This window comes from Pelophylax lessonae (assembly GCF_965119305.1).
Source record: "Pelophylax lessonae genome assembly, chromosome: 2".
NCBI lineage: Eukaryota > Metazoa > Chordata > Amphibia > Anura > Ranidae > Pelophylax > Pelophylax lessonae.
The window spans coordinates 173,998,871-174,014,110 of record NC_138769.1 but is presented as its reverse complement, the minus strand read 5'-3'; positions in this window follow the sequence as shown (position 1 = coordinate 174,014,110).

Sequence of the window (15,240 nt, the reverse complement as noted above, 5' to 3'; positions counted from 1 at the left end):
AGTCCCTTGAATGTGCCTGTAAAGTAGTGCATCTCTATGATGTATGTAGCCTGCTGCAGCTATACTGACATTTCTAAAGCAAAATATGTCATATACAAATATACATAAAAGTTTCAAATCGCATGTACTTGTCATACAGGTGCCAAAAATTGGGCCTTTGGTGTTGCTGGTTCCTGAACACCGTAACCAACCCTTCACAGTTACTCTTGCTGGGTGCAGGAACGTACATAAAAGTTTGAAATCGCATGTGCTACACAGGTGCCAAAAATTGGGCCTTTGGTGTTGGTGGTGCCCGAACACGGTAACCCCTCACAGTTAGCAGGGCACAGGGACAGGGCCTGCTGTTAAAAATGACATATGACATTTAAATTGTATGCACCTGTCATACAAGTGCAAAAAAATTAGGCCTCGGGGGTTGGTAGTGGCCTAAACCAAAAACATTGTTGGAAGCTAGCAGAATCAAGGTAGAGGAATAGGATAGGTAGCATATGTAGTCTTCAAGGGATGGCAGACCCCTAGCAAATTCAATCTGTTACATCAGCATCAGGGGCCTGATAGCTCTTGATCCAGGACTGGTTCATTTTGATGAAAGTCAGCTGATCAACAGAGTCTGTGGACGCACTCTTTTGTCCGTCACAAAACCTCCAGCAGCACTGAACGTTGTGACAGGAAGTCAGGTAAATCTGGGAATGTAGTCACTGAGAGGAGACACATTCCCACCTGCTTTGAAAAGTTGACTAATTATTATAGGGTGTCGGCTGCCAAAGGCAGCAGGAAGGTGTAAAGAAGTTGAAAGGCCTTCAGCTGTTCAGAATGAGGAGATCAAGGCCTCTATAATTTGTCCAGAGAAAATCTATTGAGTGCTGCCTCCTGTCGCCGTGTGGGCTGGGAGAGGAAGGCAGACAAACTGCTGCATCCTGACGCCATGTGGGTAGAGGACAGTCCTGTGTGCCCCCTGAAAGCTGTGAGCATGGGGAAGACCTCCTGAAGCGGTGTGCGCTCAGGAGGGTAAAAACGAGTGAAGACGTCTCAAAGGTGAGAAGACGAAGTGTTTCTGTGTGAAAGAAAACAAAGGGACATGATCGATGGACAATGTTTGTGCTGTGTGAAAAGCAAACAAATGGACATTTGAGTGTCTGCTGTAGGATCAGCAGTGTCGGCCCAACAGTAGGTTGGGAAGACTTCTTAGGTAGGTTCCAGCTGTGAGAAGGTAGACGCCCACAGCGGCCAGGATTTATTTTGTGTTTTATTTTATTTTGTTGTTTTGCTGCATGCACTTGTTTGAAGAAATTGGAAGAATAAACCATAAACCTGTTGTTTGCAAGCACTTTTGGGCTATTTCTCTGTGAAAACGCACTCCCCAAGGAGTCATCCACGCCTACCACCGAGCTAATCCCTTACATATGGTGGAGGTATGCAGTGGGCATAAGCAGAGATCCCTGCAAGGAAGTGCAAATGTTTGATGAACTTTATCTGGTGCATGAGATTGCACAATCTATGTGTGCAGGAGAGAAGATCCTGACAGAAAAAAAAAAAGTGTTTTAAAGAGACAGCGGTCTCAAAATTATTTGATGAACTTTGTTGTGTCTGGTGCAAGTGACTGCACAAACTGTGTGCGCAGGAAAAGAGATCTTGCAAGAGAGAGAAAAACTACATGTGTTAAAGAGACAGTGGTCTCAAATTTTGTTTGCTGGACTGTGAAAAATTTGTTTGTGGAGTTATTGAAGATGGGGCGATCCAAACGCCTGAAGAATGCAAAGATAGATGAAATGAGAGACCGGATTCTATGGATGGAGGGGATGTTACCGTCTGAACCAGCCCCATCCATGCCTAAAGAGAGTCTACTAAAGAGGAAGGTTGTTGTCCCTAGCAACACTGATGAAACTGCTATGGAGACGCAGTGTGCTCAGATGAAAAGTAAGCTCAAAATGGAGGAGATGTTGAAACAACTGATTATATCAAATACAGCTCAACAGCAGGCAAATGCAGCTCAACAGCAGGCAAATGCGGATTTTCAGCGGAGCTTTGCAGCTCAACAAAAGGCTCATCAAGAGAGCATGGCAGGCTGGAAACAGAGACGCCAGCAGCCAATGGAGGCCATCGGTTTGGAGAAAACCGAGTATGTGTGCAGGGCTGAGTTGGATGCCTTGCAACGGAAAATGGAAGAAAAGGAACAAGCCGTGGAATTGCTTAAGATGGAGAATAGAAACTTGCAGGAAACGAATGAACTACTCAAGTCTCATGTGTCACAGTGGGAAGAATCCACTGCTCTTCTTTTGGTCGAGTTGCAAAAACGCAGAGAGACTATAATGGAGAAAGATACCATCCTCATGGAAAAGGAAAGTGAAATTCAGACTTTGCAGAAGCAAAGCATGTGTGAAATGTTGGAGTTGCGTAATCAGCTGGAAAAAAGTCTTCAGTGTTTGGAAGTTACAAAAATAGACCTGCAGGAGTCGCAGGAACAGAATGTCGCTCTGAAAACGACATTGTCTCTCAGCGACAACGAGAAAAGTGAAAGAGAGGCTAAATTACTGAGTACTGTGTATGAGCTCACCACTTTGAGCAATGTGGTAGATGAATTACGTGCAGACTGTGAAAGTTGGAAAGGTGAAGCCCAACGTTTCCAGCAGCAGTTAAAGGAGAAAGAAGCCTGTGTGGCAGAATTACAGTCTCATTCCCAGAAACTAGCCAATGAGGTGAAGGCTCTTATGCAGGGAAAAGGAGATTGTGAACATAAGAGGGAAAAAGTAGAGGCACAGCTTCTGGAATCGCAAGTCAAGGTGTCAGAAGGTGACCGATTGTGTGCTAAGCTGTCAGAGAAGGCAAACCGATTGCAGGTTGAGTTGGACAGTGTCACAAATCGGCTTTCTCAAGCAGACCGCAAATCTAGAGAAATTGCGGAAGATTTTTCTATCTTGGAATCGCAGCTGCAAGACACGCAGGAACTCTTACAGGAAGAGAGGTGTCAAAGGCTGAGTTTTAGCACAAAGCTCAAACAAATGGAAGATGAGAAAAATGGCTTCCTGGAACAATTAAAAGAGGAGGCGGAAGCAAAGAAAAACCTATCAGAGCAAGTCGCAACATTGCAAGCTCAGATAGCGGATATGAAAAAACGCATGGAAGAAAGCGTTGGTTCATTACAATGTGTTGAAGATGTGAAAAAGAAGTTTGATCAGATGCTTGGTGAAGAGAAGACTGTGTCTGCAAAATATGCAGAAGAACGCGCACGTGCAGAAACGGAGGTGCGTGATAACGAGAGCAAAGCCCTGTTCTTGGCTCGCTCTTTGGAGGAAGCTCTAGAGTGTAAGGCTGAACTAGAAAGTGTTGACAAACCGCTGCGTACAGAAATGGAAGAATTGGTCAGCTCCAAGGATGATGTTGTGAAAAGAGTTCAGGAGCTAGAAAAGTCTAAGCGAGCCTTAGAACAGCAAGTAGAAGAGATGAAGATTCCGTTGCAGGAACTGGAAGAGGAATTCCAGGCAACAGAGGATCTGTCCCAAAGAGGGGATAGTGTGCCTGATGCAGTTTTTAAAAGGATCAGTGTTTTGGGGTCTGTCCTGAGTGAGCCTCAGAAATGTGATGACATGTGGCTTGAATCACCCCTTTGGAATAAACCGTTCCTTCAAAAACTTCAAGCATTGGAAAATGTATCATTAGAACTTCAGCAAACAAAGGAGCTGAGTAAGAAATGTGATGATTTCTCAGTTCAGGCTGAAAACCTAGTGGGGAAAACTAAGGCTGTTGGTGAAAACGTGAAGCAAATGAATAAGTGCCTTTCAGGGAGTGTTTCCAAAATGGAACTGGTGAAAGACGGGTGGCAGAAGTTTGATCGTGATCTTGAGATGCATTCCATGTGGAATTCAGATAGAGAAAAAGAACTAGGTGACCTTGAGCGGTCAAATAGTTCAGCAGAAAGTGCATTGAAGAAACCTGTAAAAGAATGTGTTGCAGTTCCATGCTTCTTCACTGATGCAGAGAGGAGGTCTATAATGGATACCACCCAGATCGCTGGGTTCAACTGTGTTGTTGCCTTTAACCCCTATGTTGGTGGAAGGAAAGTTGATGATGTTCTGGTTGGCTACTTCCGTGAAGAGTTTGGCAAGAAATATAAACTGAATATCAAATCAAATAGTAGGCCTTTACTGCGACTCGCTCAGGAGGGCGAAAAGTTTAAGAAGTTGATGAGTGCAAATGCTTCAGATCTGCCTATGAATATGAAATGTTTGGTGAATGATATTGATGTCTCTGGGAAAAGGAACAGGGGTCACTTTGAAGAAATGTGTGACAGCCTGTTGTCTCAATTGGAAAATCCTCTGCACAGCATCTTAGAGCAAGCAAAGCTCAAGAAGGAAGATCATTCCCTTTTACAACAAAAAGTCAATGATTGTGTACAGCTGTATGGAGAGGCAACTCAAGTCACAGAGGGATGTCAAGAGTCCCTACTTGGAACAAAGCTTAGTGAAGCAAAGGTTCTCAAAGTTTTGTGGAAAACATTTATGGATTGCAGAGAGAGGCGTCTTAAGAATGTTGAAGACATTAAGACTAGCCCAATTGAGTTGCCTATGGATCACGGTCCTCCATGGTGGATTGGACAGACGGTTATGAGGGACAAGCTGTCTGACATTTATGAGAAAGCTGTCAATGAAGATGACAGAAACGAGAAGGAGCAAAATTATGCCAAAAATGCAGTTGAAGAATGTGTATATGAGATGAGAGACAAACTGTGTGGCATTTATGAGAAATCCGTCAATGAAGATGACAAAACAGTTTCATCCGGAAGCTTGAGGATAATAGGAGGCTTATCAGTGAGTCAGCAGTGCCTGACACATGCGTGCCTGGAAATATGTGTCCCAACCCTAGGGTTGAAACAAGAGGGGGGGGTATGTGACAGGAAGTCAGGTAAATCTGGGAATGTAGTCACTGAGAGGAGACACATTCCCACCTGCTTTGAAAAGTTGACTAATTATTATAGGGTGTCGGCTGCCAAAGGCAGCAGGAAGGTGTAAAGAAGTTGAAAGGCCTTCAGCTGTTCAGAATGAGGAGATCAAGGCCTCTATAATTTGTCCAGAGAAAATCTATTGAGTGCTGCCTCCTGTCGCCGTGTGGGCTGGGAGAGGAAGGCAGACAAACTGCTGCATCCTGACGCCATGTGGGTAGAGGACAGTCCTGTGTGCCCCCTGAAAGCTGTGAGCATGGGGAAGACCTCCTGAAGCGGTGTGCGCTCAGGAGGGTAAAAACGAGTGAAGACGTCTCAAAGGTGAGAAGACGAAGTGTTTCTGTGTGAAAGAAAACAAAGGGACATGATCGATGGACAATGTTTGTGCTGTGTGAAAAGCAAACAAATGGACATTTGAGTGTCTGCTGTAGGATCAGCAGTGTCGGCCCAACAGTAGGTTGGGAAGACTTCTTAGGTAGGTTCCAGCTGTGAGAAGGTAGACGCCCACAGCGGCCAGGATTTATTTTGTGTTTTATTTTATTTTGTTGTTTTGCTGCATGCACTTGTTTGAAGAAATTGGAAGAATAAACCATAAACCTGTTGTTTGCAAGCACTTTTGGGCTATTTCTCTGTGAAAACGCACTCCCCAAGGAGTCATCCACGCCTACCACCGAGCTAATCCCTTACAACGTCCATTTGGAAAGCACGCTGGAAGCAGGAAAGTCCAGTAGCTCCATTGCATATTGAGCAAGTTCTGGCCAGTGGTCCATCCTCAAGACCCAGTAAGCTAGTGGATGCGCAGCTGGAAAGGTCACCAAGTCTGCTCTTGCGCCTAGATAATCATGCACCATATGATGGAGACGCTGGCAATTGTTGCTTAAACCTAACAGCCTTGGGTGCTGCTGAGGACAAAATAACTGTTTAAAGGCATCGCTCAGCCAGCCGCCTTCTCCACCGCTCCTCCTTTGGCCGATGCCTCAGAAACACTTCCGGAGAATGTTGACCTCCCAGTGTCTGGAAAGGCGGTACACTATTTTTTTTTTCAAGGCCTCCTCAAGATGTTTCATTCTCTACTCCCTCTGCGAAGGCAGGATGAGCTCTGCAACTTTACCCTTGTAACGTGGGTCAAGAAGGGTTGCCAACCAGTAATTATCCCTCTCCTTGGTAGCACGAATCCTCTGGTCCTTTTGCAGGCTTTGCAGAATCAGGGAGCCAATGCAACATAAGTTGGAGGAGGCATGAGCTTCTGAGTCATCTGGGTCACTAAGGATGACATTGTCAGCAGGAGCAACCTCTCCCCAACCACGTAAAACTCCTGTGGTTTCTGGGGAATCAAAACCATCTCTTGAAGACTGCTGTATCCTATCCTCTTCCTCTACATCCATGCTGCCGAAATCCTAATCCTCCTCCTCCACTTCCTCCTGTGTGTTTTTTGGCCCTACAGGAATGATATCTGCATAAAGGGGGCCTTGTGAGGAAAGGAAGTCCTCCTCTTCCTGCCGCTGTTCTGCCTCAAGTACCCTGTCCATGATTCCAGCAGGTAGACTAGCGGGATAGTGTCACTGATGCATGCATCGTCCCGCTCACCATCCTTGTGGCCTCCTCAAATGATGACTGGACGATGCATGCATCCTTAATCAAAAGCCACTGGCATGGCGAAAAAAAAAAGCCATGCTCCCATGACCCTGTCCTTGTGCCATACTCACACAGGTGCTCATTTATGGCCCTCTGCTGTGTGTGCAGCCGCTGCAGCATTGCCAACGTTGAGACCCACCTGGTGGGCATGTCACAAATGAGGCGGTTGGTGGGCAGGTTGAATTCCCCTTGAATAACAGATAAGCGAGCACTGGCATTGAACGAACGGCAGAAATACTTTTCTGGCCTGCCTCAGGAGATCTTGGAAGCTCCGGTATCTGGTCAAGAAATGCTGCACCACCAGATTCAGAACATGTGCCAAGCATGCAACATGTGTCAAGTGTCCCTGTCGGAGGGCAGAGAGTAGGTTGGTGCCATTGTCGCATACAACCATTCCTGGCTCAAGCTGTCATGGCGTCAACCATCTCTGAGCCTGCCCCTGCAGAGCTGACAGAATCTCTGTACCGGTGTGTAACGCTCCTGCGTTTTTAGTATAGGCTGGATTTGCAGCTGCAAAATCTCCACTCAGTAGTCATGTAGAGATGTGTTGAATACCAGATCCAACTCTCCAGGACTCATCACCGTGGGCCTGTCAGCTTCAACATACAGATATATACACACTCAATGAGATGTTCCTGGAGTGATAGTATGTATATGATAGTATGAAGGTGATGTGCTGAAGGGACAGGTGTGAACAGTGACAAGGATGGTAATCACTTGATAGGGTTTGTATATTTGTCTGCAGGCGTGTAGGTCACTAGGAAATTAAATCTTAAAAAGAATAATGACCATCGTACCTGCCGGTGGGAGAGAGTCTTGTTAGTCTGGAGGTATTGAAGGTTTTTATGATCTGTGTATATGAGTATTGGTAACTGGGTACCTTCAAGTAGATGTCGCCAATTCTCCAGTGCCAATTTTATGGCAAGCAACTCCTTATCACCCACTGGGTAATTCACCTCTGGGCTGCTTAGTGATTTTGAAAAGAAAGCAACTGGGTGAAGTGATGAAGTGTTTGTTGGTCGTTGGGAGAGAACTGCTCCTACTGCCATATTTGACGCATCTACCTCTAGAATATATTGGAGGGATGGGTCTGGATGGCGTAGTATGGGAGCAGAAGTAAAGCTTGATTTTAACAAGCAGAAAGCTTGATTTGCTTCTTCTGACCATTTGAATGTTTTTTTTATACTTGTCAGTTGTGTGAGAGGTCTAACAATAGTGGAAAAGTTCTTGATGAACTTCCTATAGAAGTTCGAGAATCCAAGGAATCGCTGTAGGGCCTTACGAGTTGTTGGTATAGGCCAGTCTTGAATACAGGATATCTTACTCATATCCATCTTAATTCCAGTTTTGGATATGAAGTATCCTAGAAATAATATTTCTTCTTTATGAAATAGACATTTTTTTAATTTCACATATAGTCTGTGTGAGAGCAGTCTGGACAACACAAGTCTTACATGTTTTATGTGTTCAGGCATAGATCGAGAATAAATAAGTATATCGTCTAGGTATACTACAACACAGACATCAAGTAAGTCTCTAAAGATGTCGTTTATGAATCTTTGGAAAGCTGCGGGAGCATTACATAGCCCGAATGGCATCACAAGGTATTTGAATAGTCCGTATCTGGTTCTGAATGCTGTTTTCCACTCATCCCCGTCACGGATTCGGATTAGGTTGTATGCCCCTTTCAGGTCTAATTTGGTGAAATAAGTAGCCCCACGCACCTGTTCAATAAGTTCAGGGATGAGCGGCAAAGGATAGCGATCCTTTATCGTAATCGTGTTTAATTGCCTATAATCGATAATCGGCCTGAGACTGGAATCCTTATTGCGGACAAAGAAAAGTCCTGCAGCAGTGGAAGAAGTAGAGGGTCTAATGAACCCTTTTGTCAAATTCTCATCCAAGTATTCCTTGAGATGAGAAAGTTCATCCTGTGAAAGGGGATAAACATGACCGAAAGGCAATTTGCTGTTAGGGAGTGGATCGATAGTGCAATCGTAATCCCTATGGGGAGGCAACACTTGAGCATTTTTCTCAAGGAACACTTCGGACAGATCCTGATAGCATAGTGGTGCAATTTCATCAGACACCACAGACAGAATCTTCCCATAAGATGGGAGGTTACACGTATTCTCACAATAGTGAGAAGGGAAAACCAGGGAAGTCCCAAAATAATAGGAAAATGGGGTGAGGATAGTATGTCAAAGGTGATGGTCTCCACATGTGATTCGTTGGTAGTGGCAAGGAGTGCCTGAGTCTGGTTGGTGATTGGACCAGAAGACAGTGGAATACCATTAATGAAACTAACAGAAACAGGCTTAGATTTTGAAATAATAGGTATTTTATTTAAGTTAACGAAGCGTGTATCAATATAGTTTCCACAAGATCCAGTGTCGACCATAGCCTTGGTGGTGATCCTAGTTTTGTCCCACTGTAATATTAAATGAACAAAAAGATAGGGGTTAGAGAAGGAAGTCGTTAATCCTCCCAGCAAGACATGTGAACACTCACCCTCTTTTTTGCGGACAAGGGGACAGGTGTTTATCAAATGATCCGAGGATGCGCAGTACATGCAGAGATTTCTGGATGTTCTTCTAGCTCGTTCAGTAGTCGTTAAAGGTGGGCGTATGGTTCCTACATCCATGGGAGTAGGGTCAACGGCCGAAATCTGAGAAGGACTAGACAATGGCATTCCCATCTTTTCAGCCCTTCTTTCTCGCAGTCGTCTGTCGATGTTGATACTAAGTTGTATCAAGGCCTCCAAGGTGCCAGGTAAATCCGCTCGGGCGAGCTCGTCTTTAACAGCTTCCGATAACCCGAGTCTGAATTGAGTTCGCAAAGATGTGTCATTCCACCCTGAATCAAGGGTCCATCTTTTGAACTCAGATACAAAGTCTTCTACAGGTCTCCTTCCTTGTTTTAAGGCCCTCAACTGAATATCAGCAGTACTCTGCCTATTGGGGTCATCGTATAAACTAGCGAGTTTCGCTAGGAATAAGGAATAGGTGTTGCGAATCTGATCATTACTCTCAAAGAGAGAGTCTGCCCAGGCCCGTGGATCACCCGTCAGGTATGAAATAACGGTACAGACTTTTATTTGATCAGTGGGGTATGTACGAGGTTTTAACAAAAAAAGCAATTGACATGCGTTTTTGAATTCACGAAATGTTTTCCGATCACCTGTAAACACTAGAGGAGGGTTTATTTTAGGTTCAGGAGGCTGAATAGCAGTAAGCCGTGAGAGCTGGGTTACCTGCTGTGTCAGAGTCTGATTCTTTTCTTGTACGTCAGTCAGAGCAAGTATTAACGCTTTTACTTGTTGTGTTAATTGTGTCACTTGAGTGGGTAATTCTGCTGAATCCATTTTTATGGTTCGTTCAATCTGTAACGCTCCTGCGTTTTTAGTATAGGCTGGATTTGCAGCTGCAAAATCTCCACTCAGTAGTCATGTAGAGATGTGTTGAATACCAGATCCAACTCTCCAGGACTCATCACCGTGGGCCTGTCAGCTTCAACATACAGATATATACACACTCAATGAGATGTTCCTGGAGTGATAGTATGTATATGATAGTATGAAGGTGATGTGCTGAAGGGACAGGTGTGAACAGTGACAAGGATGGTAATTACTTGATAGGGTTTGTATAGGAGAGTTCAAGATGGTATTAGGAATGCAGATAGGTTAGTATCGAGTATGCTAACAGGTGGTGAGGACAGCAGATGACAAATACAGGATAGACTAACCCAGTGCAAGGATAGATAGTAGTAGACAGGAGAGCCAGCAATCTATGCAGCAGTGCAGATGATAGATGGTAGTAGGCTGAAGAGCTAGCAATCTATGTAACAGTGCAGATGATAGGATAGTATAGATAGGTAGTAACAGTCCTTAATGTGCATAGGTAGATAGTGCAATAAGGTTATGGAGGGTTCCCCTGCGGGGTACTTATCACTTGTAATGTTAGTAGTTTAGAGAGGTCCAGTAGATGAGGAATGATCCGGTAGCGAGATACAGGGATCAGTAGCGAGGTTCCGGTCTGCTCCAGGTAAAGGGAATGGCTGGAGGTTCCGATCGAGAGACAGGCTTGAAAGCATGTGGGTAACAAGGCAGGTTGAACGAACAATGTGAGTGAGACCGCCGGCGGTTGAAATAGCCGCTCTGCGGCGCTCAGCAGTGACATCATCGTTCTTAAAGGTATATGCGTACCACCTGAAGAGAAAGGTGGGACGCATTACAGAGGAAAGTGGTGATTAAGGGTACCGGAGGTACCAGAATCTTACAGTACCCCCCCCTTAAGGCCGGCTCCGGAAGGCCTATAGAACAGGTTTCTCTGGGTGTTTCGAGTGAAAGTTCCGTATAAGTCTAGGAGCATGAATATCAGAAGTATCTAGCCAGGTGTCGTCTTGGGGTCCATAATTCTTCCATCTTATGAGATACTGGAGTCTTCCTCTATGGATACGAGAATCCAAAATTTCCTTGATCTCATACTCTTCTCCGCCTTCAACTTGTATTGGAGGTGGAGGCAAGATGGTAGGCCTTATTCCTTGGTTAGGAACATGGGGCTTCAGTAGCGACACATGGAAGATGGGATGGATCTTGAGATCTGCTGGTAGGGTGAGCTGTACTGCAGCTTTTCCGATAAGTTTTTTAATTGGGAAGGGTCCCAAAAATAAAGGTCCAAGCTTCTTGCTAGGGATTTTTAATCTTAAGTTCTTTGTCGATAGCCAAACAAGGTCCCCAATAGCATACTGAGGAGAAGGTCTTCTACGAAGGTCGTAGTACTTTTTTTGTTGACTGTGAGCGTGTGATATAGTGGTATTGAGTAAGCCCAAAGAGTCTTTTATTTGGGTAAGGTAATCCGAGGCTACTGGGTTACTCGATGGCAGGATGCGTGGTGGAAGAAGAGTGGGATGAAACCCATAGTTCAAGTAGAACGGACTTTGCTTCGTGGTACTGTGGGTTGCGTTGTTGTAAGCAAATTCTGCTAGAGGAAGGAGATCCACCCAATCATCCTGCAAGTATGATGTGTAGCAACGTAGATATTGCTCAATGCACTGGTTGACTCTTTCAGTCTGTCCGTTGGTCTGAGGATGGTAGGGAGAAGTGAGCTTTCGCTCAATGCGTAAAATTTGACAAAGTGCTTGCCAAAATTTAGAGATGAATTGTGAACCACGGTCGGACAAAAGAGTTTTTGGAATTCCATGCAACTTAAACACATGTTTCATCAGTAGTTCTGATGTTTGTTTAGATGAAGGTAGTCTACGGATAGCAATGAAATGTGCCATCTTTGTCAAGTGGTCCACTGACACTAGGATGGTATTAAATCCTTTAGAGGGTGGTAGTTCTACTATGAAATCTAAGGATACAACTTCCCATGGAACCTGGGGTATTGGTAGACTACAAAGTAGTCCAGATGGTTTTGTAGTGTCAATTTTGGACCTTGCACAGATGTCACATGAAGAAACAAATTTTTGTACAGACGTCTTCATTTCAGGCCACCAAAACTGCCTGGTGAGCAAATTAAAGGTTTTCGTTATACCCATATGTCCTGCCATGGGCACATCATGCGATAACTCCAAAATCTTGGTGCGCATAGTAGGGGGTATGTAGAGTTTGTCATTGTAATAGAGGAAGCCTTCTGCATCAGTACTTAGTTGTGGTGGAGGTGAATCCATTCTTATACTGTGCAAAATCTCTTCCTTCAAGGAACGGACAACACCAATAATGCGTTCATAGGGTATTATGGGAATGGAAGGGATTTCGGCGCAGTTATCTTTGGTTAATCGTGATAGCGCAACCGCTTTTTTATTTTTGTCTGCAGGCGTGTAGGTCACTAGGAAATTAAATCTTAAAAAGAATAATGACCATCGTACCTGCCGGTGGGAGAGAGTCTTGTTAGTCTGGAGGTATTGAAGGTTTTTATGATCTGTGTATATGAGTATTGGTAACTGGGTACCTTCAAGCAGATGTCGCCAATTCTCCAGTGCCAATTTTATGGCAAGCAACTCCTTATCACCCACTGGGTAATTCACCTCTGGGCTGCTTAGTGATTTTGAAAAGAAAGCAACTGGGTGAAGTGATGAAGTGTTTGTTGGTCGTTGGGAGAGAACTGCTCCTACTGCCATATTTGACGCATCTACCTCTAGAATATATTGGAGGGATGGGTCTGGATGGCGTAGTATGGGAGCAGAAGTAAAGCTTGATTTTAACAAGCAGAAAGCTTGATTTGCTTCTTCTGACCATTTGAATGTTTTTTTTATACTTGTCAGTTGTGTGAGAGGTCTAACAATAGTGGAAAAGTTCTTGATGAACTTCCTATAGAAGTTCGAGAATCCAAGGAATCGCTGTAGGGCCTTACGAGTTGTTGGTATAGGCCAGTCTTGAATACAGGATATCTTACTCATATCCATCTTAATTCCAGTTTTGGATATGAAGTATCCTAGAAATAATATTTCTTCTTTATGAAATAGACATTTTTTTAATTTCACATATAGTCTGTGTGAGAGCAGTCTGGACAACACAAGTCTTACATGTTTTATGTGTTCAGGCATAGATCGAGAATAAATAAGTATATCGTCTAGGTATACTACAACACAGACATCAAGTAAGTCTCTAAAGATGTCGTTTATGAATCTTTGGAAAGCTGCGGGAGCATTACATAGCCCGAATGGCATCACAAGGTATTCGAATAGTCCGTATCTGGTTCTGAATGCTGTTTTCCACTCATCCCCGTCACGGATTCGGATTAGGTTGTATGCCCCTTTCAGGTCTAATTTGGTGAAATAAGTAGCCCCACGCACCTGTTCAATAAGTTCAGGGATGAGCGGCAAAGGATAGCGATCCTTTATCGTAATCGTGTTTAATTGCCTATAATCGATAATCGGCCTGAGACTGGAATCCTTATTGCGGACAAAGAAAAGTCCTGCAGCAGTGGAAGAAGTAGAGGGTCTAATGAACCCTTTTGTCAAATTCTCATCCAAGTATTCCTTGAGATGAGAAAGTTCATCCTGTGAAAGGGGATAAACATGACCGAAAGGCAATTTGCTGTTAGGGAGTGGATCGATAGTGCAATCGTAATCCCTATGGGGAGGCAACACTTGAGCATTTTTCTCAAGGAACACTTCGGACAGATCCTGATAGCATAGTGGTGCAATTTCATCAGACACCACAGACAGAATCTTCCCATAAGATGGGAGGTTACACGTATTCTCACAATAGTGAGAAGGGAAAACCAGGGAAGTCCCAAAATAATAGGAAAATGGGGTGAGGATAGTATGTCAAAGGTGATGGTCTCCACATGTGATTCGTTGGTAGTGGCAAGGAGTGCCTGAGTCTGGTTGGTGATTGGACCAGAAGACAGTGGAATACCATTAATGAAACTAACAGAAACAGGCTTAGATTTTGAAATAATAGGTATTTTATTTAAGTTAACGAAGCGTGTATCAATATAGTTTCCACAAGATCCAGTGTCGACCATAGCCTTGGTGGTGATCCTAGTTTGGTCCCACTGTAATATTAAATGAACAAAAAGATAGGGGTTAGAGAAGGAAGTCGTTAATCCTCCCAGCAAGACATGTGAACACTCACCCTCTTTTTTGCGGACAAGGGGACAGGTGTTTATCAAATGATCCGAGGATGCGCAGTACATGCAGAGATTTCTGGATGTTCTTCTAGCTCGTTCAGTAGTCGTTAAAGGTGGGCGTATGGTTCCTACATCCATGGGAGTAGGGTCAACGGCCGAAATCTGAGAAGGACTAGACAATGGCATTCCCATCTTTTCAGCCCTTCTTTCTCGCAGTCGTCTGTCGATGTTGATACTAAGTTGTATCAAGGCCTCCAAGGTGCCAGGTAAATCCGCTCGGGCGAGCTCGTCTTTAACAGCTTCCGATAACCCGAGTCTGAATTGAGTTCGCAAAGATGTGTCATTCCACCCTGAATCAAGGGTCCATCTTTTGAACTCAGATACAAAGTCTTCTACAGGTCTCCTTCCTTGTTTTAAGGCCCTCAACTGAATATCAGCAGTACTCTGCCTATTGGGGTCATCGTATAAACTAGCGAGTTTCGCTAGGAATAAGGAATAGGTGTTGAGAATCTGATCATTACTCTCAAAGAGAGAGTCTGCCCAGGCCCGTGGATCACCCGTCAGGTATGAAATAACGGTACAGACTTTTATTTGATCAGTGGGGTATGTACGAGGTTTTAACAAAAAAAGCAATTGACATGCGTTTTTGAATTCACGAAATGTTTTCCGATCACCTGTAAACACTAGAGGAGGGTTTATTTTAGGTTCAGGAGGCTGAATAGCAGTAAGCCGTGAGAGCTGGGTTACCTGCTGTGTCAGAGTCTGATTCTTTTCTTGTACGTCAGTCAGAGCAAGTATTAACGCTTTTACTTGTTGTGTTAATTGTGTCACTTGAGTGGGTAATTCTGCTGAATCCATTTTTATGGTTCGTTCAATCTGTAACGCTCCTGCGTTTTTAGTATAGGCTGGATTTGCAGCTGCAAAATCTCCACTCAGTAGTCATGTAGAGATGTGTTGAATACCAGATCCAACTCTCCAGGACTCATCACCGTGGGCCTGTCAGCTTCAACATACAGATATATACACACTCAATGAGATGTTCCTGGAGTGATAGTATGTATATGATAGTATGAAGGTGATGTGCTGAAG